The following is a 26138-nucleotide window of genomic DNA, read 5'->3' as shown; positions in this document are numbered from 1 at the left end:
TAATACGGTCAGCAACGCGGATTCCGTTCCATGAGCTGGGCGGAAGCCGAATTGCATCTCATCCAACCAGATGTTCCCTTCCAAGAAGCCGGACAGAGTGCGGGTGACCAGCTTTTCCATGATTTTAACCGGAAAAGGAAGCAGGGAAATTGGCCGATAGTTAGAAAGGGATGCCGGGTCAAGTGTAGGTTTTTTTAGCAGCGGAGAAACCACAGCCTTCTTCCAGCAGCTTGGTACCATACCTGTCTCAAACGACTGGCAGCAGAAGGCGTGCAAAGGCTGGAAGAGATCCTCATGAAACACCTTCCATAGTTTTGGAGGAAGAGGATCCAAAGGCGAGCCAGATGAAATCGTAAGGGCTAAATCACCAAATTCCTTCAGCGAAGGAAGGGGAAAGTTACTCAGCTGGGGTCGACTGGCCTCAATCGCCGGAGCTCCCAGACTGAGAACCTGAACCAGAGAGGGAGAAGAAGAGCTACTCAGCTGGGGTCGACTGGCCTCACTCACCGGAGCTCCCAAACTGAGAGCCTGATCCAGCGAGGGGGAGGAAAAGCTACTCATCTGGGGTCGACTGGCCTCACTCGCCGGAGCTCCCAAACTGAGAGCCTGATCCAGAGAGGGAAAAGAAGAGCTACTCAGCTGGGGTCGACTGGCCTCACTTGCCGGAGCTCCCAAGCTGAGAGCCTGATCCAGAGAGGGGGAGAAAGAGCTGCACAGCTGGGGTCGACTGGCCACGCTCACCGGAGCTCCCAAACTGCGAGCCTGATCCAACGAGGAGGAAGAGGAGCTACTCAGCTGGGGTCGACTGGCCACACTCGCCGGAACTCCCAAACTGAGAGCCTGATCCAGAGAGGGAAAGGAAGAGCTACTCAGCTGGGGTCGACTGGCCTCACTTGCCGGAGCTCCCAAGCTGTGAGCCTGATCCAGAGAGGGGGAGAAAGAGCTACTCAGCTGGGGTCGACTGGCCACGTTCACCGGAGCTCCCAGACTGAGAACCTGATCCAACGAGGAGGAGGAAGAGCTACTCAGCTGGGGTCGACTGGCCACACTCGCCGGAGCTCCCACACTGAGAGCCTGGTCCAAAGAGGGAAAAGGGGAGCTACTCAGCTGGGGTCGACTGGCTTCCGTCGCTGGAGCTCCCAGACTGGGGGGCTGCTCGTCAAGTCGGGGTCGACTAGAGGGCATGACCGGAGCTTCCTGACGGAGATCAGTGACCCTCTGCAGGGGTTCACAGACCACCTCCTCCGGAGCTCCCTCCCTATTAGGGCTCCCTAGGTCCTGCAGACCTGTTAAAATTTTACGAATTTTTTCCTCAAAGGCGTCCGCAAGTGAATCGCAAAGAACTTGCGATGAAGGGACCGCACTAGCCACACACGTGGGGTGGGCAAGGTCCTTCACGATTTTAAAGAGGGCCTGTGCCTTTTTAGGGGCCTGATTCAAGGTGAACTCAAGATAGGTCGCTTTCGCTATCTTGATTCGAGCTTTGTATTTTTGCATGGCAGACCTAAATGCAATTTTCTCCGAGTCTAAGTACTGTTTCCGCCAAGCCCTTTCTGCCCGTTTACAGTCAAGTTTAAGCTGGCGTAGTTTGCTCGTGTACCAAGGACTGGCTCGATTCACCCTCCCTCGTGACTTCCGAAGGGGAGCCAGTTTGTCCAGCGAACTCGATATAGACTGGCAGAAGAGAGTATAGCTTTCTTCGGCTGTGTTGCCGAGCTTGAAGTCCTCGCCTAGAATGTTCGGCAAAGGAGAGGTTTTGAGGATTCGGGACCAAGGTCTCTCTAGCTTAGCTAGCGGTAGTCCAGCCTTCCGCAACGTAAGGTCCTCCGAACAGAGGGAGAACCTAATCAAAAAGTGGTCCGTCCAGTATTGGCACTTGATGTCAACTAGTGATACCCACTGAGGGTCCGCAAACACCATGTCCAGAATATGGCCCTTCCGGTGCGTGGAGGCGGTCACCAGTTGTTCTAAGTTGATATCTATGCAAGCTTGGCTGAGGGAGAAAAAAGCATTATCCAGCGCGCTGCCTTCCCACAGATTAAAATCTCCAAGAACCAATAGCTTGGAGTGAGAGCTATCAAGTTCGTAAATCAAATCTATAAGAAGAGATATGGAAGGCGCCGGTCCTGGGGGACGATAACATAGGACACCCGAACAGCGGATCAGCTCCTGCTGTTTGACTGTAAAACCCATCAGTTCGAATCCCGGTACTTCTCGTATCTTTAACTGGGAGATGGTAAGCGAGTCTCTATAAATGTATCCAATTCCCCCTCCTCGATTAGATGGGCGCGGAGAGTGGCTGATTTTGAATCCTGAGGGACAGGCAAGGCCCAGCTCGACCTCACAGTCCTCCCGTGTCCACGTTTCTGTAAGAAAGAGGACATCAAGTTGTTCAGAATCAATGAGGAAGGCTATTTCCGTGTGGTGCTTGCAGAGAGATCTCACATTAAACAGCCCACAGGAGATAGGTCTAGAAGTTGGGGGCTTGACCGAGTCCTGACCAGGTCTGAGTCTCAGTAGCTCAGCGCGGGTATAAGCTGTGCGAGGGGAGCCAGAGGTAGCGGCCCTAAGCGCGTCCGTTGCGCGAACGGGCGCAAACGGGCTTACCTCTGGCGCACCTCCGGCGCCCCTACGACGCCCCCGCTGCGCACCGTCGCTGCGCACCTGTCTAGTGGCCATCTTAAATGTCCTACAGGGCGTCACGTGGGTCCTGGCAGGGCGAGTGACTCTCACTCACCTAAGATGGCGCTCAAAGTGTAAGGACTTCTCCCCACTCCAAAATGGCGCTCGAAACCGGCGCGATGATACTGCAGTGCCCCCGAGTCCCTTCTATCCCACAAGTGTGGGTATGTGGCGATTATAGTGCAGGTAAGAGCTCCCTTATTTCCCCCTAAGCGGTGCTAATACAATTAAAAGCGCGAAGCGCTCGGCGCAAACTAAATAAACAAGCAAGGGATATTTAAATCTTTAAAATTACAGGCAAGAGGGAGCGTTATGCGCGCAGCGCTAGAGCAGCGTTAGCATCTAAATCCTAATCTAATTCCTGCAACAACTTCATTTTCTGTTTTTAACTTTTCTTATTAAATGTCCGTACAAAATCACAAAGCAAATTGATGGAATCCTGTCGCACACTGCAAATACTACTACACTTCCAGGTGTACACTGGACCCTTAGGACGTCTCCCCAAAACTTCATCACCTAACACCTCTTCTGCCTCTGTTGACACAAGTTTTTCTTTTTCAACTGGACAACCGTCTTTCACCTCATATGCTCGACCACTGGTGTCAAATGCATGCACCAAATCATTGTCGTGGAAGTAACTCTCCTCATTGAAAAATGCCTCACAACTTGAACTATGCATCCATTCTCCTGAAAATACTTCACAAAAATTTGTACGATTAACTATTCTCTTCCATCTACTATTTGTTTTGAATTCTTAAATTGCCTTGTTTAGTTTCCTAATTCTATTGATTACCAAAATAAATAACTTTCGCTTCATTTCCAAAGCCTGATCAATAATTTTCTCAACATTTTTCTTTTTCTTATAAAAAGGCAGTTTCTGTTGACCTTTCTTTACATTTTTCATCAAATTTACAATTATCCTGTTGCGGAACATTCGTGTACGAATGTCCCTAAATTGATTGTGCCTTCTACCGGCACTCACAGAGTTTTCTCCTGCTCTACCACTAACTTTATTAAGGGGCCTTTCCTTCCTGTTTAAATTGACTCTCTTCTTCTGGACTAAAACATGTTCTGTAGTGATACTTTTTTTTCTGGAAATGTTTCTTAGGAAAGATTTCGTTGTCTTACCCGGAGCTTTTTTGGTGACTTGACGAGTTTTTATTGTAGAGGACTGCTGCAAGCATGTAGTAAGCTGCTGTGTTTGACGTTTTGTAGCCTTTCTCCTCCTTTGCCTCGAAGGCATGTTTTAATTTTGAAATGATCTGTAGTTGAATCTGTGGTAAAATATAATAAAAAATGTTATTAACCACTATTACCAAACAGTAAATCAATAACAGTCATCAAAAAATTTAACACACTAGTTGTCAATGCTACATACAATAATTTTTAGTGCATTGACAAATTTAAAACTCACAAATAGTAGCAAAGAAATGGAATGCTTCTACATTTGACCTGTGCTGTTTTATATGTGAATCTGAACTAATTTTATTAGCATATTTCACTATTTTATTAAAGACCTTTCACACAAGCTGTTTTTGAAGTTGTATTTAATTTTAAATAAAACGGTTAACATGGTTACTTTTCATTTCCAGTAACTTAAATTTATTTTTAGAAGTCTTTATAGTTCAATAGGCTCAAGCAGGTCAGCTGCCCACCCTATGTCATACAATTCTGACAAATCGGCATCCTCATCATATTCTTCATCATCCACAGGATATAAATCATCCAAGGGATCTACTTCCACTGACGTTTCAATGACAAGTTCAATGATAAGATCGAGATCAACAGATTGCTCATTATCACTCATGGTTGATGTTGTCGTTATCTTTAAAGAAAGAGAACAACAATGAGATGTTGCAGAGTAAGAGACAAATCTCAGAGACTATAATAGTAAAATTGTTTAACAAGAGTAACATTTTGCAGATATTATTTAGCCATGTCCAGCGATGCTGAGGAGGTGAGGCCTATGTCCAAGTTTTCAGTGAACAGGACTCATCTCTTCTTAACCTTGGATAAGCCTCACCGACTCTGTGCCCCCTGCTCATACTTAAATGTAAAGGGGCAGATTTATGTTAACTGGCGCATCCCCAGGGATGCACCAGTTAACTTGCGCCGCTGCTCTGCCACCCATGGTGTGCCACATTTACAATGCGGAGCACCATGGGGCAAAAACAGCACAGATGCGTCACGCATCTGTGCCACAAAAGCGGCGCATTGCAGGAATCACGTCGCAAGCGCGACATGACTACTGCAATGCACAGGGGCAAGCCACACATTGCATGGTGCATCACTCCTTATGCCTGTTTCAAACAGGCGTAAGGATTTGATTCAGCAATGCCATAAAGCTGACTCAGTGAAATCTTGTAAATTTCACTGTGTTAGTTTTACAGGGCTTTCATGCAAGTGAACGCCCACCCTGCAACAAAACGCCCACATGAAACCTGAAGCAGGTTTCATGTGGCGCAGGACTTTACAGCGTGACACATCTGCCTAGATGCATCAAGTTGTAAATATGTAGCAACATAGCGCATCTTTTGCGCCGCTGCTGCGCCACAAAAGTGACACAACGGCGGCGCAAAAGAGGCGCACGGCCATCATAAATCTGCCCCTAACATTTTAAATGATTGGTTCAGGATGCCGATAAGGTGTGGCCTATCCAGAGGTTTGTTTGAGGTGAGGCCTACTCAGGGTTGCAGATGAAATGTAGGCTTGTTGAAGAGTACAGAGGAGATAATACATGTGCAGGCCTACCAACGAAGTGAGTCATGTCCACTGCACTCTTGAACAAAGGCCAGACCTCCTCTGTCTCCCTGGACAGGCCTAAACCTCATCTGCACAATGTGATTCGTAATGTTAGGAAACACAGGTGATATAATTGAAAAACGTGCAAATATTTTTGCTCATTTCACAATCACTTCACCTGTATTTCCTCAGCTTAGGTATCTCATTGTCCAGATGTAGTCTAGCATATCCAAGAGTACGCAGAAGATGAGGACTGTATGCAACAGAGCAATGTACATTACTCACCTCCCTTGACACTTACAGAAGCCTCAGTTTCTCCATGCCTCCTACACAGTTCTAAATGTATATCATTATCATCATAGTGACTATGAAACTCTAGCATTACATATTGTGAAACCTAAATGTCTTAAAGTAACGATTTTTTAACCGACAAAAAAGCAAAATATTCATCCAGATTGATGGTGAGAAGTGATATATTTATTTAAAGAAGCAGACACCTTTTTGTCATTGTCATAAATGTAAAAAGCATTCCTTTTCTTTATGAACCATTTTCATGTCATAATTTGAAAACACAGCACAACTCCTATGTACAAGTACACCCTGTCAGTACTTAAATTTGCCAAGCACACATGCGGGCGTATTTACAAGAGCCTTGCACCACGGAGAAATGACTTAAATTTGCAAAGCACTCATGAGGGCGTATTTACAAGGACCTTGCACCACCTTTAAAGTCACTTTTAATGTGGGGAAAATGACGTGAATGTGGCTCAAAGGCCTTGTAAATATGGCCCATGCAGTACATATCAAGTAACCTAAATGATTTCAAGAAACGTTCTTAAACACATCAAGTAACCAAATTATTCACCCAGATTCATGGTGAAGTGACTTAAAATGCCCTAACAGACATGGGGGCGTATTTACTAGGCCCTTGCACCACTTTTGCGTCACTATTAACATGGGGAAAATGACGTGAAAGTGACTCAAAGGCCTTGTAAATATGCCCCAAGCAGGCTATGAAACTCTAGCAGTACATATCAAGAAACCTAAATGATTTCAAAAAACATTCTTAAACACATCAAGTAAGCAAATTATTCACCCAGATTCATGGTGAAGTGACTTAAAATGCCCTAACACACATGAGGGCATATTTTACAAGGCCCTTGCGCCACTTTTGCGTCACTTTTAACATAGGGAAAATAACATGAAAATGGCTCAAACATGAGAGTGTATTTACAAGGCCCTTTCATCACTTTAGCGTCACCTTTAACATGGGGAAAATAACGTGAAAGTGGCTCAAAGTCCTTCTAAATATGCCCCATGCTGGCTATGAAACTCTAGCAGCACATATCAAGAAACCTAATTGACTTCAAGAAACGTTTTTAAACACATTAAGTAAGCAAATTATTCACCCAGATTCATGGGGAAGTGACTTAAAATGCCCTAACACACATCAAAGCGTATTTTTAAGGCCCTTGCACCACTTTTGCGTCACTTTTAACATGGCTATGAAACTCAAAGAAACAAAATCTATTTGTAAAACACTAGACACAAAGCAACATTTTAAATACACAACTTTCTTCATAATTTTCTCCCTAAAGCATACTATTCTCTATCTAAATTAAATGAATCTTTTCTCACCTTAGCAAATACTTTTTGAGTGTCAAAACAGTCTCAGACACACACCAATTTTTGTTTAGCAGAGCAAAGGGTATGCACTCCAGAGGCTGCAACCAACAAAGGCACAGAAATGCTGTAATTCATCACACATATCTCTCATGTCACCCAATCAAAACTCTTTCCTCACTTTTTTCAAATCAACACCCTTCCCCCCTCTGCCCTTTCTGCCTTTTTTCCATAGCAACCACCTCCTGAAAGACCTCTCATGTTTACAAGTTCACACAACAATGCTTCAATTGAACTCTGAACTCTCAGTACACCTGCATATCCAGTGCAATCTTTCATAAAATGATTTTTTCTTGACCACTCAAATTACATCTTTCAAAGAACTCATCCATGCACCCTAACTTTCTGTTTTCAGCAATCAAAATCCACCAATCACTGCTACTGAATCATTAGCACTGAAACTCCACAGTTTTTTTATTACAAACTCCTACTGTTTCAACTGCCATTTCATTCCCACACTTCATCTGACTGCAGCAGAACCTCCTCTCACCATGTTTTCTGTCTGGATTGTTGGACATAGTTACATCCACTGGGCTCAAAGGTATGCTGATAACAGAAATTTACACAACCTCAATTTACAATATGTGGAAATCAACTGGATTGGCCACAGAGGATTAAGATGTCACCAATTGATACCATTGGTGAAAACCTTTTTGCATTTGCCAAACCCTGACCTGTTAATTGTGCACTGTGGAGGAAATGACTTGGGCACTTTGACTGGGGTAGGTCTGGAAATGCTTTTAAAGGACACCTTTGAGCAATTGATGGCACTTTTTCCTCAAACTGCCTTGGTATATTCAAATATATGCCAAAGACAGAAATGGAGGTGGTCCAACCAATTTTGTCCACAAATTGAGAAATCGAGGAAGCATGTAAATAAGTCTGTTTCAGCTTAAATGAGAGACCATGGAATGGGCTCCATCTACAACAATAACTTGCGTTACTACATGCAAGATATCTACAGAGGAGATGGAGTTCACTTCTTAGATGAGGGGAACAGTATTTTCATCCTGAATTTAAGACTATGTATTGGTACCTACTTATAAGTACCTAGAACTTACACAGAACCCAAAAGCTCTTTTCAGAGCTACCTTAACTATGATTAATCTTTAAAAATTTCAAATGTACCTTTTTTCACTAATTTTCACTTTTGTTCGCTTCCCGGTTCGCTACCCGGTTCGCGTACCGGCAGCTAACCTCGCGAAAAATTAATTTTTTTTTTCTTTTTCGACATATATGAGCCTTCTCAGCCACCCTTAGAAAACCTAGGGGGTCAGGATACGTCTCCCGTGCCCCCTTATACCCATTTCCACATTGTTTTTCCTCCATCTTGTGATTAAATTCGACCGAAACACAAGATGGCGAACTCCCATTACGCTACCGGTTAGCTACCCGGATCGCGTACCGGGTAGCGCCTCTACCGCGAAAAAACAGAATTTTTTTTTTTTTTTTTTGCCCCACGGGACCCTTTAATAGCCCCCTCATCAATCCTAGGGGGTCAGGAAGGGTCTACCTTGCCCCCTTTCATTAATTTCCCCCTTCGTTTTTCTTCACCTCTTGTCTCTCGATCCTACTTAGAGACAAGATGGCGGCCGCTCCGGACTGTTTAGAATGTTGACAGACACCGGAGAGCCAATCATCTTCGCTTCGCGAAGTTCCGTTACGCATCAGGTACGCGAACCGGGGCGCTAACCGGAGCGCTAACCGGAGCGCTGTTACAGATATATATATTTTTTTGAACATTAATTTATCAAAATCCACTGGAGCACATATATTGAGACCTAGCAATGGCACATCGGGCAAACAATATCTACAATTTTGCCAAGTTTCGTGGAAATCCATTCAGCCGTTCGAGCTAAAAGTGAGTCCAACCGCCCTATGGAAAATTGCATGGGAAAAATGCGTTTTGGGACCCCCCTTTTTTCTCGGACCCCCCTTGATGGAACCCCCCCAAATTTTCAGTGGCTGCTCAGAAACAAAATGTTCCATTTTCCTGAAAATTTCAGCCAATTCCGTCCTCAAACGCCAAAGTTATTCGACATAGAATTTTCAAAAATCCCATAGGAAAAAAATCCTAACTATATATACCTACTGGCGACCGCCAGTAGGTAATATATATATATATACATATATATATATATTTTTATATAAATTTTAGTCATTATCATTACGATGCAAAGTTTGTGATACTGCATCAGTTGAAAACATTCACATACCCAAGAGAATATGACAGAAGAGGTATTTCGTAAGGAGCAGCCAGTTAAACACACCAGAGTGAAAACAGCAATATTAGCAAACATTAGATCACAACAATGAAAGTCATACCACATTTGTTTTGGTCAGCGATTTAACAATCTCTGCAACATTTATGCTTCCACAGTATTTCTTGATAGCTGGGATGACTGACATTGTGCTGTTCCCCCCTTCAGTACCTAATATTAGTAGGCACATTTGTATCTCATAGAGAGAGAGACCAGATCCCTTGAGAGGGAGATCCAAGGAACACCAGAGTGGTGAATAAAGGGAATGTCATATTGATGGAGCAAGGACTCGTAGAAAAGAGACTTGCTTGGATGCTTCTTGTTTTATGTTGGCCAGAATCCCGGGGAAATGAATAGCGGGTGGTGACAGAAGCCATACTGCAATGAGGTTACTCGTCTGTTGGAATATTATTGAGGAGCTACGTAGGGCTGGCAGTGTTAAACTAGGGACTATTTTGTGTAAAAGTTGAGTGTGAGTGATAGCAGAGAGTTTGCTGTTGAAACTTTAGTCTTATTTCGCAGTAGGGGTAACACTGAAGGAGTAACAGGTTCTTCTGAGCTTGTATGAAGAGTAAACAGAGGTTTTTACTCGCAGTGAAAAAGAGTAATTCTGAAACTCAAGAATAAGTCAGAATCTATTCTTTGTTTAGTGGTACAGACAGAGTAGCAATTGTTTTTACGTTGTTAGTAACACATTTTTATTAGGAAAAATTAAAGAAAATAAGTTTTCACCTTACCTTGTGAAGGGAGGGTCAGTCGCCGGAGTTGAACTGACATCACAAAGAGCAGCGCTGGTTTTGGTTGAAACTGTGGGCGTGAGAAAAGAGCAGATTGAAAAGGGAGGGTCAGTAGTGAGGAGTAATACAATTCAGAAAAGGGGGTGGTGATGGACAGAGCATCTGAATTAAGCAGAACACTCATACCCAGTCAAAAGATCAGGGCTTGATCCATCACCGTTTTTTAGCTCACTGCACCATCCCAGTTCAGAAACTAGCTACATGCAAATTAGTCTGTCCCTGGCCCAGTGCATCATGGGAACAGGGCAGACCAAACTACCAAGCCAATTCTTTACTGGAAAGGAAACAAGCTTCCGGGGACCGGTTTCTGGCATTACAGCCGTCTTCGGCCCGGCTTGCTTGAATCCTGATGGTGCAGTGAGCAAGGGACTCACATCTGAGCATACCCTTCCACGCTTGTGGTGGCCAAAACGATTCAGAAAGGGGGGTGGTGATGGACAGAGCATCTGAATTAAGCAGAACACTCATACCCAATCAAAAGATCAGGGCTTGATCCATCACCGTTTTTTAGCTCACTGCACCATCCCAGTTCAGAACCTGGCTACATGCAAATTAGTCTGTCCCTGGCCCAGTGCATCATGGGAACAGGGCAGACCAAACTACCAAGCCAATTCTTTACTGGAAAGGAAACAAGCTTCCGGGGACCGGTTTCTGGCATTACAGCCGTCTTCGGCCCGGCTTGCTTGAATCCTGATGGTGCAGTGAGCAAGGGACTCACATCTGAGCATACCCTTTGTTATGAATTCAGCAAACAAGTAGATTGTAGTTGAAGGTTTATTAATAAACAGCACAGCAACAGATGATGACAGCCAGCCAGCGCAGAGCAGCAGAACAAACTGACTCTGATGGCTTGCAGAGAATAGGAGTTCCAATGGAACTATAATATTCTAAACATAACAAGGAGCATTTAAAGGTACAGAATTGAAATACAATATAATGAAAATGTAACACATCTCCCCCAATAGGAAAAGAAAGAAAGGAAGACAGGGAGGAAGAGAGAAAAGAAAAAGGAAAGAAAAAGAAAATAATAAGAAGAAAGTAAGAGGAAAGAATACTAAGACACAAAGTCAGAAAATCTTCTTGGCACAGATATAGGACGAGAAGAAGACTTAACTCTAGAAGCAATGGAATCAATACATTTGTGTTGAGGCACAGAAACAGAATAATTGTGAAACTCCGGACATTTAGCAACCCGCATAATGTTCCAAAGTTTACCATCTTGAGTGATAACACTGTTAGGAAAAAGCTTAACTATTTTCATGGGCTTACCAAACTTAGCTGAACACTTGGTAAGAAAACCAGGTTTTCTGATTCTGATCCAGTCACCCACCGATAAATTGGAATTTTTAGTGTTCCACTTACTGTCATACCACTCTTTAGATTTAGCTTGTTTATTCGCAATCTTGTGAGCAACGTCATCAATGACTACTTCAGAGAAAGGTCTACCAGCACACTTCTCTTTTTTTTTTTTTTTTTTTTTTTTTTTAAAAGCAAGACTTTATTAGCATTATTTGGGTATGATACAATCAAATGCCTCTACCTAAGAAGGCCAGGTTTGTTGTGCATTACACATGTGATAAACATTCAAGTGCATCAGTCCATTCTGGTTATTTGTTGCTTACAGTACATGAGGCAATTCTGAGATTCAGAAACTATTCTGTTCTATACATTACATTTGCTTGCATTTTGTATTTTGTTGAAACAATAAAACTTTGAACTAAACATGTGACTCAACAGTAATTGACATATCTATATTCGTGGAGTATCAAAGTAAGTAGTCGCTGGCACGTGATAACTCGGTTCGCAGCGCGCCTCACCACCCCCCCGTGTGGCCACCCCCCCACAGCTGCCTGTATCATACTGAATCCTGTGTGGAGCCCCTGCATATAGCATGACTCACTCCCCAGCAGTTAGTCAATGTCAGTCTCATCATCAGAGCTCTCACTATCATCCTCTGGCAACGGATCACAGATGTCCCCTCTATATGAGTTCCACTGCAGCCAAACTCCATTCCATTTACGAGGATTGTCTCTCATCTTGTACACTGCCCTCTCCGTTATCATGAGCGTGTCCATGTTTCTGAGCCATTGCGCCAGTGTGGGGAGCTCTGCCGCACCCCATTTTTGCGCAATGTCGCGTTTGGCCACCATGCAGCCTATCGTAACCCATAGTTTACCATAGTGTGTCAGGTCAGTAGGCCCCCAGACATTCAACAAACATACCCTTGGGTCCTGTGTCATATTGGAATTCAGTGTTTATGCGATGGTACGGAGTACTCATTGCCAATAACTCATTAGGTATGGGCAGCTCCAGAGTGTATGTAGGAGTGTGCCCTCCCCACCGCATCCCCTCAGACAGTGTGGGTTATCCGCCCTCTGTAATTTATCTAGTATAATAGATCCTATGGAGGACTTTCAGTTGTATCAGGCGGAACCTAGCCGAAATACCGGCTTCACGTGGGGATGAGAGAGCTGCATTCCATTCAGATTCGTCAAAATCTCCAAGGTCTTCCACCCATTTGTCTTTAAGTTTACCTAGTGGCTCTGGTAGGTTGTTGAGCAGTTTTCGGTATTTTAGGGAAGTCGCACTCTCCAGTATATAATCCGTGAGCAGGCGGTCTTCCAACGGGGAGGACTCCGGAGGCGTGGTGCCCGGTGGGATTGCCGCCAGGAGGGCATGTCTGATTTGCATGTATCTGAATCGTTCTGTGTCGCCTAATTCATATTGTTGTTGAAGGGAAATGAACGGGACCACTCCCTCCCTGGACCACATGTCTCCCACAGTCGAAATCCCAATAGCGTCCCACTCAGCGAACCCCTTAGTACGCCTCAGATGGCCTAGGGCCTTAGTGTCCCACAATGGTGTTAGTTTAGTAATGATCCCCTCCCAGTGTAGTTTCGATTGTGCCTTATACCACAGTTGTACTGTGTGCTTGGTGGGCCCTGTCAGCTTCGCCGCAATGCCCTTGTGGTACAGAGGTGCCAACATGCTGTTAGTGACCAGTTGAGCCCGGTCCGCCTTAAAGGCTGGGTCATCCTGTGGTGCGTGTATCCATTTATTGAGAATTTTGAGCTGTGCCGCCCAGTAGTACAATTGCATATTAGGTAGTGCAATTCCACCGTCGTACCAGCTCCTATTAAGTTTCGCGTGTGCAATTCTCGCCGGTCGATTCCCCCACAGTAAACCCGACATCAGTGCAGTCACCTTTTGGAAGTAACTGGGCGGGATAATTGTTGGTGCGTTTTCGAGTACGTATAGAAAGCGTGGTAGTGCCATCATTTTGAACAACGATGCTCTGCCTAACAGCGTCAGTGGAAGAGTCTGCCAGTGTTGTACATCATTACGCAGTCGGAGGAGTGGAGGTTGTAGATTGCGAACAGAGAATTCTGCCGCATCCCGAGTGATGTAGATTCCCAGGTACTTAAAGGACGAGACTGCCACCTCCAGCGTGCATGAGTCTGGTAAAGTCGGGAGAGGACCCCTGAGTGTATAGATGATTGATTATGACCAATTGATAGTGTAACCTGACACTCGCCCATGGGAGGTGCAGATGGATAGAAGGTTAGGGATGCTGCTTTCCAGGTCAGTGAGATAGACTAACATGTCATCAGCGTACAATGACACTCTGTCTTCCCAGCTCGAATCCCACCTAATGCCCTTCAGCAGCGGCGTAGTCCGAATAGTAATCGCGAGAGGTTCTAAGACTAACGCGAAAAGGATGGGCGAGAGAGGGCATCCCTGCCTGGTTCCCCGCCCCAGTTGTATGTCTCGTGACACGTGGCCATTCGCCACTACTCGTGCTATTGGATCCTTGTATAATAGTCGGACCCATGCGATAAAGTTTGGACCAAACCCCATAGAGGAGAGGACCGCGAAGAGGTAACTCCACTCCACCATGTCAAACGCCATCTTGGCATCCAGTGATAGTATTGCTGCCGGTTCCGTCAGTATCGGGGTTCTCGCCATGACTCCCTGTATCCTACGAAGGTTCAGTGCCGTACTTCTATGTGGCATGAAGCCAGATTGATCTGGATGGATCAACTGACCTAAGTGGGGTATGAGTCTGTTTGCCAGCAGTTTCGCCAGAATTTTTGCTTCGGGGTTCAACAGTGAGATAGGTCTATAGGATGTGCATTCGTTAAGTGGTTTACCCGGTTTCGGTATGGCTACAATAGTCGCCATCCGTTGGTCCGGTGGCAACGTGCCGTTCTCCTTACTATCTACATACATCTGTAGGAGGGGCGGACCTAGAGAATCAGACATTGTTTTGAACCACTCGATGGGTATCCCATTAGGGCCCAGAGCCTTGCCTGGATGGATAGCGCTAATTGCCAATTGAATTTCGTCCGTAGTTATGTCAGAATCCAGTTCCCGCATTGCCTCGTCCGTCAGTGTTGGCATTGCCACATGGCCCAGGGCTTCCCGGGCTTCTTCTTCCGTAACCACCACCGCCGGTGTGTATATCGCACTGAAGTGGTCAGCCAGTACATTTACTATGCCCTCTGGTCATGTGTGTACCCTCCCGAGTGTATCCGTAATTTGTAATATGTTCCTGTTACCTCCCTGTTTCCTATCGAGCCAAGCTAGGAGTTTACTGGCTTTGTCCCCAATGTCGTATACCCTGTGTTTGGTGGCTGCAATGTCTGCCTTAGTCAGGCGTCTCATATGATCCGTAAGAAGGCGTTGGCGTAACTGTAGGGAGTGGAGGTTGGCACAGGAGGGATCCGCCATATGGGCTGTGTTGGCTTTGTCGAGCTGTAGTTCCAAATCTGACGTTACCACCCCTTGCAGTTTCTTGTAGTGTGAGATCGCTGCTATCGCTTGCCCCCTGAATACAGCCTTGTAAGCTTCCCAGAGTATTGAGGGCGATCTCACCGAGGCTTGATTTTCTTCGAAATAGTGTTGGGTAGTTTTCCGTAGGTCTTTACGAATAATCGGGACTTTGAGGTAACCCGGATAGATCGGGTATAGCCGTCTACGGGTGGCTGTACGGCTGGACAGTGTCAGGGTAATCGGCGAGTGGTCGGAGACACCCCGTGGCTTTGTATGTGTGTCTTCGATGGTGAGGCGACCGCTCCCCAACGTGAGGAAGTGATCGATTCAGGACAGACTATTGTGTGTTGCAGAGTAGTAAGTGTATTGTAGTTGTTCCGGGTGTAGTGTGCGCCAGACATCCACCAGGCCCTGTGCTTCCAGAAACCCGCCGAGTTTGTTGGTGCCAGCCGTGTGTGGGCGCCCGGGGAATCTGTCATGTGTGTCGTGAAGTACTGCGTTGAAATCCCCCCCTATGATCAAATCCCCTTCCGGGAGTTCTAAGAGGAACTTACCGAGGTCAGGCAGAGCCACAGCGTGCAAAGCTGGGGGGATGTAAACTGATACCACGGATAATGCTCTGCCCTCCCATTGGCCAGAGACCGCTGCGAAGCGGCCCTGATCATCTATTTTCGTGGATGTGGTGATGTATCGTGAAGATTTGTGCATTAGTATGCCTGTGCCACGCGACCCCGGGGTGATTTCCGCATGTGCAACCATGTGGTAGCCTCGTCTATCCATAGCCCGTGTAGTAGTGCCCACCATGTGTGTTTCCTGTAAAAGGACCAGGGCAGGACCCACCCTTTTAATTCCCTGAAGAACCAGGCCTCGTTTAATCTTGTCGCCTAACCCTCTGACGTTCCACGACATTATGTGTAGCGGGGTCGTCGGGCCGGAGTCATCTAGTCCGGCCATGGCAGTGGGGTGTGGTCGTGCCCCTCTAGGACCTTCGGATGTATGCCATGCCGTTTCCTACGTGGGGCATTCTCCCGAAGGTGAGCCCACCGTCTCGAGGAGGCGCCAGTGCGCCCCGCCAGAGGAGGTACACACGGGGCAACAACAAGGGCATCAGTATGAGCACCCCACCGTGTTTTGTCTGGTTGTGCAGTGTTCATGTCGTGTTGCGATGTATAGTGTTGAGTCAAGCCAATAACATTTAGAACCAAACAAGCCTCATAAAGAAATACCCCCCCTTTCCCAACCACCCCCCTCCCTGCTCCCCTGCTGCTCGGACTTGAACCTGCCCGCCTCCCCAACTTAGCAGAGTGCATCACCCCAACCCCAACCAGTGTACTTGCGCGCCGGGGTGAAGGAGTCTCCGAGGTCAGCAGCCTCTCAATCTTCTCCCCGGAGGCCCCTCGCCCAGTGTCCAATAGCATGCCTCAGGTGCTCTGTTCAGGAGGTCCAATAAGTTGTGAGCCTGGAAGTCATTGTTCTCCGTTGTCTTCTTCATCCGCGGCCTCGCTGTGGGGTGATCCCTCGTTCACACCACTTCCTCTCGATGTCTGGGAGTCCGGGAGATGACTGGTCGTACGATCCTTCTGCTGCCGATGTGGCCGTCGAGGGTGGGCGTTCGTTCTCCAACCGTCTAGCCAGTCCCTCACGGATTCTGGGTTGTCGAAGAACCAGGTCTTGTTTTCGGCGACTACTCGCAATCTGGCAGGGAAGAGCATGGAATACGGGATCTCTCTCGCTCTGAGTTCTTTCTTCACCTCGAAAAACGTCCGTCGCCTGCGTGCCACCTCTGCCGTGTAGTCAGGGAAGAATGCCACTGTGGAGTTTTGGATTTTTACCGGAGGGGACGTCCGGGCTGCTTGCAGGGTGACATCTCTGTCTCTGAAGTTGAACAATCGGGCTACAATGGGTCTCGGGGCCGCTCCAGGTTTAGGTTGGCCTCCCGGCACGCGGTGCGCCCTCTCTACCGAAAAGAAGGTGGACAGACCCTTTGGCCGCAGTTCATTTGTGATTAGGTTCTCCACGTACAAATCCATGGCTCTCACCCCTTCTGACTCCGGTACGCCGAGTATGCGGATGTTGTTCCGCCTGGAGCGCCCTTCCTGATCGTCGAGCTTCTCACGTAGCACCTTATTGTCCGTTACCAGCTTCTCGACCGCCAGTTGAAGTTCAGATACATCTTCCACTAGCGATTTTGTTACTACTTCCATGGCGTTGACCTTTTCCATCATTTTGTGGAAATCAGCTCTGATCAGTGTAATGTCGGTTGAGATCGTGCCCACTGTCGTTTGTAGATGTGCCAGGGCCTGCATCACATCATCCAGAGTCGCCTTTTTATTCCCCTGTATCTCCATGGATTTACCAGCTGTCTCCTTCCCGGCAGTCGGGGACACAACAGGCCTGTCGCAGGCATATCGGTCTATTCGAGTCTGTGTAGGACCACTCTTCAAGCCTTCCCGCCATGTCGCTGTTATCCGCGGTCCCCCGGCAATCCAGCGATGGAGGGTCGCGTTTGCCCCTTCTGCGGCGTATTTTGTCCACCGACGTTGTAGCCTTAGTCCGTGGCTGGCCGGGGGTACAGCAGTTGGCCCGGTGCCCCTCTGGCGGGAAGCTCGTGTCACCGCTCCACGACGCCTAGCCGGGACTGCGGAGAGAAGGACGTCGGACGGGACCCGACCCTCGCACCGCTGGTAGTTGTCGCCAATCCGTTTCCCACCCGCAGACAGAGCGTTCGCGATCCGGCTTCTTGGGGTGGTAGTAGGCTCCCTCAGACACTGGTTCCGCTCAGTAAGTGTTCCGGAGGCGGGTGACGGGGCTCATGTGATGGAAATGTCCTTATTGTGTGGGGCCCCTTGCCTGTGTCACCTCGGACGCTGTAGGAGTAGCCGCCCGTCGTGTTATGGGGTCGTTCTATCCCCAGACTGACCAGTAAGGAAGGCTCTATAGTCCTGGGTGGTGCGTGCTCGCTGCGATCAGTGTCCCATGTAGGGGCCACACCGTTGTACGGGTGATGGCGCGGGTCCGCCGGACCAAGCCCTTGGCGAATATGGCAGACGCGTCCTGCCGCTCCACAAGGTGCGTACTGTTGGTGAGGCGGAGTGTGGGATGTCCGCCGCCCGTGGTGCAGCGGTTTAGGTCTGGAGTCTGGCCGGGCCCGGTGGCGCAGGTCTGCGCTCCTTACAAAATGGCGGCACACCGCCGTGATCCAAACCTGGTCGGCTGTCCGCCGGGCGGCCGCAGAGCACAAATGATTGAGGCAGCTCCCGTCCGGCTCTGCCCCGGTGGTGACGGCCGCGGGCCGAGTCCAGTTCTGCCCACACTCACCCTGCGCACCGGCGCTCGTCCGCCGAATGGATGGTCCGCGGGAACTTCCGGTGCGGGTTCCCCGGGGCAGCCACGCTTCCTGTCAGACTGGAGAGGGAGTGCAGACCCCGGCTTTGTCGCGTTGCGGAGGCCTTTCCGTCACTTGAGTGGAAGTCGGCTCTCTCACGTCGGACAGTCTCGCCGCCTGCACCCTCCGGCGCCGCTCGGTCCTGGGCTCAGGGTCCCTCCTTCGGGGGCAAAAATTATATCGGATGGTGGACAGGATTGCTTGAGAGGCCGCCTCGACCGTGGAGCTATTCCTTTATTCTGCCGCCATCGTTGGCTGCTAGCCACGCCCCCAGCACACTTCTCTTTAATCCACCAAGGACAGATATTAGAGGCAGGATCACGTCCTTTAAAAAGACGGAAAGGACTAAGCTCAGTGGTTGAATGTGGGGTTATACGATACAACCAGAGGGTTTCTCTCAAAATATTTTTCCAATCTGTGCCAGACTTAACAATATCAGAAATGTGACCCTTTAAAACTCTATTGAAACGCTCAACTAAACCATTTTCATGAGGTTCATAAACAGATACAGTATGATGAAAAATGTTCTGTCGTTTGAGAAAATCTTTCATTTCTAATGAAGTTAATTGTACCCCATTATCAGAAACAAGGGTTGAGGGGCAACGTTCTCTAGAAAATACTTCTTTAACAAATTCGATTACATTGGATGTTGAAGCCGTAGAAACAAATTTGACCTCAGGCCATTTAGAGTGGTAATCGATGAGAACAAGGGCATAACGTGAATTAGAAGGTAAACACATAAAAGGACCAGAGATGTCAAACGCTATCTTTTTCCAAGGGTCAGTTGGCCAAGGTGTGGTTTTCAACGGAGGCACATTAACCTTTAACATTTTTTCACTACCCATACAAACTGAACACTCCCTGACCTTCCGATCAACCATGCGATCCAAGCCTGGCCACCAAAAATAATTCCTTATTAAACGCTTCATTGCAGACATACCTGGATGCATTTTGTGAGCCAAATCTAAAATAATACTTTGCATTGGAAAGGGAGGAACACATTTTCCAGACTTAAAAACAAAATTGTTCTCTAACTCTAACTCATCATACACTTTAAACATGGGCATAAAATCTTCGGTTACATTTTTCTTGTCAGGCCAACCTTCTAAAATATATTTTCTGATTGTCTGTAAAGAAATATCTTGTTTATCTGCAAGAGCCCAAGACTCCTCAGAGATATCTTCAAACGTACCCAACAAAACATCTTGTAGAGATGTGACCACATCAGTATCATCAAAATTATTATTTGAGGACCTTTGGCAAGGAAGACGAGACATAAAATCAGCAATGACATTTTTTTTTCCAGGTACATATTCTGGTGTAAAACAGTACTCTTGTAACCTAGATGTCAATCTGGCAATGCGTGCAGTTGAATTCCACCCCCCACCTGGAGAAAGAATATTCACAAGGGGTTTGTGATCTGTTTTCAAAATGAATTTACTGCCCCACACATAGTTCCTGAAATGCTCAATTACCCAAACACATGCTAGAAGTTCTTTTTCTATGACAGCATATCTGCGTTCACTATTATTCAAAGTCCGTGAAGCAAAACAAACATTCCATTCCTCTTTCCCAGATCTCTGAGATAACACAGAACCAATACCATACATGCTTGCATCCACAGTGATAATACAAGATTTGTTTAAACAAAAAGGCTTAAGTGTTGGAGCATGTAAAATCTCCAATTTTATATTTTCAAAAGCAGTTTGTTGTTCAGTACCCCATTCAAACACATTACTTTGTCTGAGAAGCTTCCTAAGTGGCTCCATTTTTGCTGCGAAATTATTTACAAATGTACTATAATACTCGCACATGCCTGCGAAGGAAAGCAACTGTTCTTTGTTGGATGGAGGAGGAGCGTTGGTAATTCCCTCAACATTGGATTTTTTTGGTACGACACCATCACCAGATAACGTGTGACCAAGATATTCAACAGAGTCCTGAAACAGTTTACACTTATTAGACTTAAGTGTAAGACCACTTTTCCTCAGTTTCTCGCACACGCAACGCAGATGCGAAACATGTTCTTCAGCGTTAGCAGAAAAATTGAGGATATCATCTTGGAAACACCTGACAAATTTATAAACATCCCTGAAAATATTAAACATAATCCTTTGAAAGACAGAGGCTGCAGATGCCAAACCAAACGGCATTCTAGTATACTGATATAGACCCTGAGGAGTAATGAATGCGGTGAGACACTTAGAATCCTCAGTTAAAGGGATTTGATGATATGCGGATCTTAAATCGAGGGTGGAAAAGAATTTTGCTCCCTCCAACATGGATACAACCTCATTTATGTTGGGAAGCGGATGACAATCCACAATAATTGCAGTGTTTAAAGCTCTTAGGTCGACACACATCCTCAAACTTTTGTCAGGTTTCCTCACCAAAACAATGGGAGAAACCCATTCTGCTGACTCAATAGGTTCAATGATCCCCTCCGAAACTAAGTCATCCAAATTTTTTTTAAGTTCTTCTCTAACATTTATTGGCACACCTCTTAATCTCTGTTTAATTGGAGAAACACCCTTTTTAAGTTTTATTTGATGAGAACATTTTTGTATCTTACCCAACTTGTCAGAAAAAACATCCTCAAATTCTGATTGAACCATGTCAGCCATTTTTTGAGACACTATTGAGGAAACATGGTTGCCCTCAAACGTACTATCCAAAGAAATGGGATCCTTAGAGCGTGGATTAAGTATTATTCCAAACTTCCACTGGTCTTTCCAACCTACAACATTAAAACCTTTTACCGCCACATATAATTTTACCTTAACACACCTAGATCTAAAAATAAGATCAACCAGAAAGAAACCTAACACATCAATCTTGGTACTGTTAAGACTCAAAGGAGAAATATCAGGTGGTACAATGTTGTTCAAATTGAGAACTGAACCTAAGCGTTCCTCAAAATAGTCCTTAGTAACTATCGTCCACGGGGAACCTGAATCTGCCATGAGATCAATTTTTAAACCCAACACAAACATTTCACAAATCGGCTTTTTGATCGGACACTCCTCCAAACATGCATTAATACCATTAAAATCTTCAGAAAGATAAACAACAAAACCTTTTTTATCATCAGAACAAGACGAACCAGAAGCACAAGAGCAATTGCATGTTTTCACACCATCTTCAGATGCATAGGCTATTTTGTTCCTAGTATTTTGCCCAAATTTCCTGACATCTCTACATACAGTAGAAAAATGACCCAGTCTGCCACATTTTTTACATTCTTTGTTAATGGCAGGACATCCAGCATACGAAGCTAAATGTCCCTTACCCCCACACCTGTAACAAGTAACATTCTTGTCAAATCTTTTAAACTGCTTAGAACTATTAGTTTTGGACAAATTTTGCGAGAAATGTGCATTTTCAGCAGTTTGACCATCTGTCTGTTTAACTAAACAAACCTCATCAAGAGGCTCTGATTTTTGCTCTGAATGTTTTTTTACAGATAACATCCATTTCTCTGATTGTTCCAGTGACTTGGCTATGGAGATTGCTTCAGATAGTTTTGGATCCCCCAACTCCCACAGCCGTTCTTGTTTTTTTTTATTCCTGACATGAACAATAATTTGGTCTCTTAACATTTCATCACACATAGTGCCGAAATTACAGTGTATAGATAATGATCTCAGTGCAGTGATGAAATCATCAAAAGACTCCAAATCATGTTGTGCACGCGTATAAAACTTATACCTATTTAAGGCAATATTTGACACTGGTTTAAATCTTTTTTCTATTCTAAGTAATGCTTCCTTATATACATTTGAAGCATCATTCTCGCCCTCTGTAGGCGCGATGGGTGGTAACGCCCTGAATACTATTTGCCCTTCTGAACCTAAGCAATGCAGTAATATGCTCTTTTTTCTTTCGGACCCCATGCGTTCACCATCGATGGCTTTCATGTAATTTAAAAATTCTTCCTTCCATCGTGTCCAAGGAATGGGAGGATCACCTTTATTTTGAAGAAACTTTTCTGGGGGATCAAACTGCATGTTCTTTAAGGTGATAAATAAATAAGAACTCCAAATAATAAACTGCCCAAGTTAATAACTAAAGTTGAGTTCCAATAGTGTCACTTTGTGAATAAACAATGAATAAAAGGCCCAGTACATAGGACTGTCAATGAAGGACTAAAATGAATAAATAACTATGAATTATCGATGTTCCAAACAGTTTGTAGAAAAAAAATATTCCAAAGTCAAATAACTCCAATACTGCACCAAACTTACTTCCACTGGACTTGTAAAATGAATTTAGCTTAATATGCGAGGAGAAGAAGAAAATACGATCATTTCCAGTAAAGGTGTCAATAGCGATTAATTGGCACTCGCGATTTGGTGTGTAACCATAGAAACCAAAATCACAAAATGGCTGCCGGGTACGCGATGACGCGGTGCGCATTCACGTGATGGACGTGATGACGAAATGCGTGTCTTTTCTCCGTGATCGCAGAAGATGCTTACGTAGTAGAGTCCAGGAGTCTTGTGGTGCAGTGGAACGTTCAAGAGGACGGTCCGCGAGTCTTTGGAAATGGCAGGTGCTGCGGCAATTAAAAATAAACACCGTTTGGAAAAATCTTTTAAACTTGTATAAAATGGCTTCACTCACTGTTGGTAAGAATAAAATTTCCGGGATTTTCGGTGATAAGAGAAGATAGATGCAGGTATAACAAATTTGTAGTCCATAGAGATGGCTCCAGTACAATTCAAGATCAGTCCCGAAAATATGATAAATTTGTTGAATCAAGGTTCCACACCTGTGCTGCTTGATAGATGGTTCACCTCGTCGCCAACATTTGTTATGAATTCAGCAAACAAGTAGATTGTAGTTGAAGGTTTATTAATAAACAGCACAGCAACAGATGATGACAGCCAGCCAGCGCAGAGCAGCAGAACAAACTGACTCTGATGGCTTGCAGAGAATAGGAGTTCCAATGGAACTGTAATATTCTAAACATAACAAGGAGCATTTAAAGGTACAGAATTGAAATACAATATAATGAAAATGTAACACCCTTCCACGCTTGTGGTGGCCAAAACGATTCAGAAAAGGAGGAGTAATACAGATATCACAAAAGGCTGCGCAAGTATTAGTTAAACAAGCAGCGCAAGCCTGAGCTTTGATTGGTTGTTAGAAGCTTTGTTAGCATTGGTTAAGAAAGAAAATGTATGCTGAGTTCTGATTTGACTGCTGGTGTGAGTCGCATAGATAGCAGAGTTCTAGGGTTTGCAGAATACTCTTTTATATATCGTTCATCTGGAATGTATGGAGAATAGAGAAAAATGTTGTTAATAAAGAAAATTAAGAATTTCTTTTAGAAAGATAAGCCTGTGTTGACAAGAGAGGGAATTCCTATTCCACCACCAAAAACACATGCTTCCTTCATGATGATGGAAAGAGGATATCATACTTGTGTATGGTTGGAGAATTGGATGGAATATACAAAAGGTGACAGAGATTTAGCTTTTCCAGAACATGGTACGTTTAATGGGAGAATTCTTCAGAATTTGAGATTGAGAATGAATGATTTAGAACCGATACCTAGGTTAACTCAGTATGAGGCTTTGGAAGAGTGGGAGACTGAGTCATTTGAAAGAGAGAAATGCAGAGCTAGGAGATATAGAGGATTTTTTCACAGACATTTGCATGGGTCATGTGAAGGTCAGATGAAGAAGCGGAGAAGAGCTATTGTATCAGAAGGTTTGTATCCAGTATTAATGGCTGAGGAACGGTCAGGAAGTAAGTGTAAGGAGAAAACAAAGCATATGAATGTAAGAGGATATGGTGAATCAGATGATGAATTGTTGGAGAATATTTTAACTAAAAACCTCCACTGCACCAAGGAGGACCCAGGAGAATGACCCCAAGTGCACCGGTAATGGGAACACCCTTAATTCCGCACATTTTACATGATACAGCAGTTAATAGGGTGCTTCAAGATAATGAGAGAGAATCCTTAAATAAAACTAGAGAGGCAATGGTACAGAAAATAAGTCAATTGAATTTAAATACTGAAGCTCTGACAGTACCAGTGACTATAGGTCCTTTAATCCCATTATATTGAGATAAAATGAGTTGCCCAAAACCTCAAGCTATAACAATTCCTTTGAGAGATCCCAGAAAAGAGGTAGTAATTTCTAATGATCAGGCTAGTAAGTGCGATTCAGTCATTTCCTTAATGGATCATCCATTAAGGGAACCTTTCACTGAAACTCCAAATAGATTCACATCCGGAGATTTGAAAGAAAAAGGGTCTACGGTACCTTTAGGAACTAGAAGTTCAACAGCAGTCACTCCAGAAGACTTGGAAAGATGGGCACAGGGAATAGAAAAACAAAGCTCAAAACCAAAAATGTTAGATATTTACAGATTGAAAGTGGAGTTGGAAGAGATGAAAGCTGGAAATGTGGGAATAGAAAGGCTGAATCTTTACAATGTTGAGGAGTTGTGTTTATATGTAGGAGTATAATCAGAAACACAAAATTGTTTCATGAGACATTGACAGAGGTAGCTTCAGAGATTTGAGTGGATATATGGAGATCAAAGTTATTACAGAAACCATATAGAGTGGACTTTACTGATAAGGATTTGAAGAATATGAATGTGTCTGGTAAAAGACTACAGATAAAAGAGTTAAGGAACATTTTGCAGAAGTGGGGAGACATTGACAAGTGGAGGACTAGGTGGACAAGAAAGAAGGAGGAAGCACAAGCAAAGGAAGCATTGTCTGCATTCTTACTAAAAGAATCAGAAAAGGTAGAAAGATTGTGTCCCATGAGAGAGGTTCCTGGTGGTGGAAATGTTCATGTTCTATGGAGCAGACAGCCTATATTGTCATTTACAAACGATGACCCTAGGTTAAGAGAGAAACTTGTTGAATGGTACAAACAGGTTAAAAGATCTGTGAACATTTCGGTTCTATTGAAGGCTCTAGATAGTCTGTTTGATATTGTGGTACCTGCTGACTTATGGACAGAGTGTAAGATCACAATTGATTGGCCAAGTGAGGAGTATGCTAGAGGCTCGAAGACTGGAGCTCCCTCAGAGGAGGTGATGAAGAAATATCATCAAGTCATTACTTTTCTCAAAGTGAAAATCTCTCCTAAAGAAACAGATTTGGTAAAGATAGATAGAACAACTCAGGAGCTAAATGAGTCTGTACATGCATATTATGAGTGATTACTGCAAGTGTTTAAGCAGTATAGTGGCTTTGAGAATATTGGAGATAAGGCTATGGGACATTTTGTGTATCGGCTTGTGTATGGTTTGAAACTGGAGAGTAGTCAGATGATTCAGCAGCATATGCTGTGTTGGTATGGCAAAACGATAAACAAGATTTTGAAGTATTGTGGAGATGACATTGAGGCAAGACGTTGAAAAATAAAAGAGAAAATGTGGGCACAAGTGAAATTAGCAGAACAGCATGAAAATAAACTAAATACCCAGACTGATAATCAGGTGAAAGAGCAGAATCAGGCTGAACAAGTGTTGAGGGTTGGTAAAGGACATGGACAAATGAATAGAGAGAAGGCAAAGAAGAAGTTTCCTTTTCATGCGTGCGGCAAACTTGGACATTGGAAGAATGAGTGTAAGGTTGTCCAGAATAATAATGAGCCAAATTAAAATTTAAATCCGCAGATGTAGAATGAAGTAGCGGTGAAACAGCAACAACACCAGGTAGTCACTCCACAGTATCAGTTGCCACAACCCCCTATGCCAAACCATGTGAACATTCAAAAATAGAATGTGAACGTCGGATTTCAAGGAGAAATTGGTAAGAATAACCCTGTGGTTTCACAA

This window comes from Lissotriton helveticus, chromosome 5_1, assembly GCF_964261635.1.
Source record: "Lissotriton helveticus chromosome 5_1, aLisHel1.1, whole genome shotgun sequence".
Classification (NCBI taxonomy): Eukaryota; Metazoa; Chordata; class Amphibia; order Caudata; family Salamandridae; genus Lissotriton; species Lissotriton helveticus.
This window is presented reverse-complemented; position numbering follows the sequence as displayed.